Below are 5,036 nucleotides of genomic sequence, written 5' to 3'. Positions count from 1 at the left end.
GCTTTTGTAATCGAATAGGATCAGACTCGTTTAGGGAATTGGAATTTTATAGGGATCAATGATAAGCCGGAAGATGATATAGTGGGTTGATTCGTTTCAGCTTATTCAAATAATCACTTTTCATAATCACTTATTTTCTGCATTTTTGTAATTGAACACCAAATCAACCCCCCCCCATTCGATTACGTTTAATTATTACAAACAAGAATCCTTGAGACGATATCCGAGTTTAATTATCGCTGTATTACGTTTTTACAAAATTACTCGTTTTGATCCGCGCGCGACAGCGGATCAGGATGCCAAGACATGATCCCAATGTTAATGCTTATGATGTAATTGCATGAGGGATCTTAGGGTCAAAGTTGGGGTCTTACACACCCATTTGATCTAATCTTCAATTTCATTGGCTTCTGGTGAAAGTTGATGAAGCATGAAATGAAGAAACATACAGCTGGATTCAGAAACTTTGAAATCCTCAATTAGAACCTTGACAACATCAGTAGTTTGGCTTGAGGTCTTCAGTATCTTTATAATATTCAGAGTCTTCAGAATCTATAGTCAGAACCTTGATAAACTCAACGTCTGCCTTGAGATCTTCAGAATCTTCAACTTAGTAATAAAATTAAAATTTGGAACACAATATTCAGAAACTGGTGACGTTGCACATCATATACTCAGAACCAAAACTGGTTGTTAAAGCTACACAATAACAAACCATTAGGGTACCAAAATTATTCTCACACAAATACAACATTGTTATCATCAAAACTCAAGGTATAGATGCAGAACCAAATCTTATTATAACAATTGTTTATCTTATCTTTCTGTTGAGTGCTTATGTGATGTATTACATTTTGGTTGGTTTGTGGTGTTAAGTTATAACATCGCGTTAGAGTTTGCGCCATCACGCTAGAATTTGTGCCCTCGCGATGCAATTCGCTAACATGTGTTACAATTCATACCTTTCATTTATTTTTCAACCATCTCACCATCGATTCGAAACATTTTCAACCATTTTAGAAACACTAATAAAATACTTGATAAATATCAAGTTTCTTTTCCGCTTACTTGAGGCGGATTAGAAATTTTTTTCTTAATAAAATCGGACGAAAAAGGACCTTGGGGAGCACACTCCTTCGAAACCTAAAATAATAGTTCTTGAGGCACACGTCTTGGACTTATCGAGTATTCGTATTTCGACATAAAATTCATAATCATATTAGGATGGTAGAGGATCTTGGAATGCATACTCCTTCGAAACCTCGAATACTCGGCCCCGAGGCACACGTCTTGGACCTACCGAGTATTCATCTTCCACAAATATTTTTCTTTAATCAAATGGATGAAAAGGATCTTAGGGTGTACACTCCTTCGAAACCTCGAATAATCGGCCCCGAGGCACACATCTTGGATTTACCGAAAATTCGTCATTCACCTAAAAATAATCAACCAATCAAACTATCTTTTCCGCCTTAGCATGATGTCAAACCTTTTTATAAATGAAATATGCTTCGTCTATTCTGAGTCGATGGAAACAATGCTTTGTTCCTACATGCGCAAGAAGTTAGAACACTTTCTGCTCGAATGCGATCAAAATGTAACTTTGTGAGATTCCAAGTTATGTTATTCATTATGACGCAATGCCAATGTTCATTTATCCATGTTTTGGGTAGGAAGCAATGTTTTTCGCTCGAATGCGAATAAAGCATCCTTCTCTATAATCGACTAACCACAAACATTTAATACTCAAAAATACATAGCCTTGATTTTCCCATTGCACCTAGGGATACGCAGGAGCGAGATTCAAAGTCTCATCATACACCTTAATAGAAAACTTATTTTTAGTCCTTTTCTCTTTTCAAACTTTTAATAAATAGAAGAAACAAACGAAAGCTAACACTCTTTTTCTTAAAGATAACTAAATGATTCTCGTTGAGTACAACGAATGTGAGTGATGCTAATATTTTTCCCTCGCATAATCGACTCTCGAACCCGAATTTGGTTACGAAGACCATTTTCTTTTCTTTTTAGGATTTTATCGATATTTGCCATTTCCTCTTAGAATAAATAAAGTCTGGTGGCGGCTCTGTTTTCATCTCGAGCGTGCGAGTGCTCGTGATCATTTTTTGCGTCGCGACAATATGTAATGTTCAATCTATGTTAACAATTATCTATGTAATGTTAAGTGTTTTAATTTAATCTCAAGTTAATTTTGTTTCTAGAGCTTGCTCGTACTGTCTATGTTTCTGGTTTGAAGTATTTGGGCTACTTTCAGATATACATCTCCGAAATATATCAAGAAAACATCTGCAGATACAACTACGAACAAAAATTATGTATAATTAGGATGTCTCACTCGTTGGCGTTCAATTTTGTGCAATATTGATGCATCAAGAGATACATCTTAGGAGATATTTTTTATCTTTTACCTAGGGTTTGGAAGAACCTATAAAAATGAAAAAAGAAATAAGATCTCATAAAATATCTTCTAAGTTAAATCATAACTATATAGAATCTCTATTTATTTTGCCATAGTAAAATTGTGGCTTAATTACACGGAAACTCCAAAAATTTAAAATGACACTTGTCATTTGTTTTTGAAAAATGTTAACATAAACCATAAACCATAAAAAAAAAAGTTGGTAAATCAAATATAAAATTTTTGTTATATAAATCGTGCATGTTAATCTTTTAAAAGTTTATACCTCACTTTTTTTTCAATAGACAATTTTTTTGTTGGTATTTTTAAAATTTTAACTAGCCTCTTTTAAAGAAATTTAGCATTCATTTCTGAATTTCAAGATACAAGTTAATGACACAATTTATTTTTTACAACATTTTCTTAAAATATACATCAATTTCAAAGGTAAAATTTACCATACAAATGCAACCAATCAATGAATTGGACCTCCTAAAAAACTATGTTCTTACAAAAACTATGTTCATTCTAGCCCTGTATTGTACTACGAGCTAGTAATAGAATCAGAACTAATTAATTATGGTACAATAACACAAACTTTTCTAAATTTAAAAGCATCATAAATATAATTAATAGAAACAACAATATTTTCATTTCATGTATATCCTATGAAATTTGTCTCAAAACCACAGTTATTGAGAATCCTAGGACAAAACCTATCTCATCGAAAAAGCTATAAACTTTTGTTAGATTTCAATCATAAAAGACAAACCGAGGTGCAAGAAATTGTAAAAACATCAACCTCTGAAGTCTAAGACAAATTGTGTTTCGTATTGGTTTTAGCAAATATTTGATGAATTGCTTACTATGAATAAATATATATTACATATACGAAATATAAATCAACAAATCAGAGTGGCGCAGCGGAAGCGTGGTGGGCCCATAACCCACAGGTCCCTGGATCGAAACCAGGCTCTGATAAAATTGACATTTTGTTAATTTTTTTCTCTGAACGACATGTATTACTGATTAGTTATCACCGTTTTATAATAATAGAGTCGTTTACAGAAGTTGTACATTACTACACTTTTTATGACTGTCGTTTTCGGAATAGAACTGTACACTATACCAACTATCCACAGTCAATAACATATACCATATGGATACCCAAGTTAAAATCATTGAATTTTAGATACATTATTTAATATAAAAATATAATCAACACTTTATTAGTTTTATAAAAATAGGAAATTGTTTCTTATTTTATCTTTAATTAATATAATAATTTAAATATAAAATGTAATTGAAAGAAAAAATATTATATTAAAATTATATTAAAAAAAGGATTTAATTGATATATACTAACAGTGTAAAGATTTTTTACACTGTCACTTAATCACAACCATTCATTTATTTAAAAGGTTTGACTTTTATTTTAAAAATTTAAAAAGTAATACAGACGAATGATTGTGATGCATTGACAATGTAAATTTTTTTTACACTGACACTGCATAATAGTTAATCTCTAAAAAAAAGTGTTAGCATCATCAACCATGTACATATATCAATAATTTATTCACCAAACACCAACACATCATCACTTTATAATTTCCCATAATCTGTTATCATGTTCATATCCCCAAAATTCTTATTTCATGATCATGACAGAAAAATTCGATAAGCATCATCACATCAAATTCATACAATAATTAAGGACTTATATATAACAATCACAATCTCATCATCTCATCATACAAATATTGAAAACCACAAATACATCAAATTCATACAATAATTAAGGACTTATATATAACAATCACAATCTCATCATCTCATCATACAAATATTGAAAACCACAAATAATTTCAATCAAAAACATAGTAAAGAGTAAACCTAAGGGGGAAAAACCCCTCACTATCCTCTCATGGATATACACCCTTATAAGAATGGTTTTTCTCCCCCTTACCTTAGATTGTTAAGCTTCAATTCTTGATAATGATGATTTTCTTGATCCCCTAGCTTTTTCTCTTCTCTTCCTAGCTCTCTTTTTCTCAAGTTTTCATGTATTTTGTAATTTCTCCTCTTCTCACTTCCAGCTCCCTTATAACAACTAATTTTCTATTTTCATTTAAAATCTAATATTATTATTTTATTAAATCTAAACTAATTATTTATTTTAATAAATCCAAATCAAATATTCATTTTAATATATCATTGTAACAATAATAATTAACATAAATATTTAAATATTAATTATTATTATTTATATAAATCATCCTAATTAAATAATAGTAACAACCATTACTTCTCCCACCACCCCCATATCTCTACCCTTTTCTCACACACCCCAAACACCTTAATTCTAATTTCTAAGGTTGGTGTACTACACTCAAGGGTCTCCCTTAAAACAACATAACATCACAACACACATAAATTGCACAATTATATTAAGAAAACAAATAATAAAATTTTGGGGCGTTACAACTTTCTCCCATTTAGAATATTTTCATCCTTGAAAATTTACTTGACGAGAACAAGTCGGGGTATGTTTCCTGCATCCGGCTCTCTAGCTCCCAAGTCATATTTCCTCCAGCTACTCTTCCTGAAACAACTTTCA

At 31.1% G+C, this 5,036-nt stretch overlaps 1 non-coding gene across 1 annotated transcript; it reads left to right on the top strand.

Annotated features, from left to right (window-relative positions):
- Positions 1–3,328: 3,328 nt before the first annotated feature.
- Positions 3,329–3,400, top strand: TRNAM-CAU (transfer RNA methionine (anticodon CAU)). Its single transcript has one exon. It is a non-coding gene; the product is annotated as a tRNA-Met (tRNA).
- The last annotated feature ends 1,636 nt before the right edge of the window (positions 3,401–5,036 follow it).

This window comes from Lathyrus oleraceus, chromosome 5, assembly GCF_024323335.1.
Source record: "Lathyrus oleraceus cultivar Zhongwan6 chromosome 5, CAAS_Psat_ZW6_1.0, whole genome shotgun sequence".
Lineage (NCBI taxonomy): Eukaryota > Viridiplantae > Streptophyta > Magnoliopsida > Fabales > Fabaceae > Lathyrus > Lathyrus oleraceus.
The sequence above is the reverse complement of the archived record's forward strand: the minus strand, read 5'-3'. Positions and strand labels throughout refer to the sequence as shown.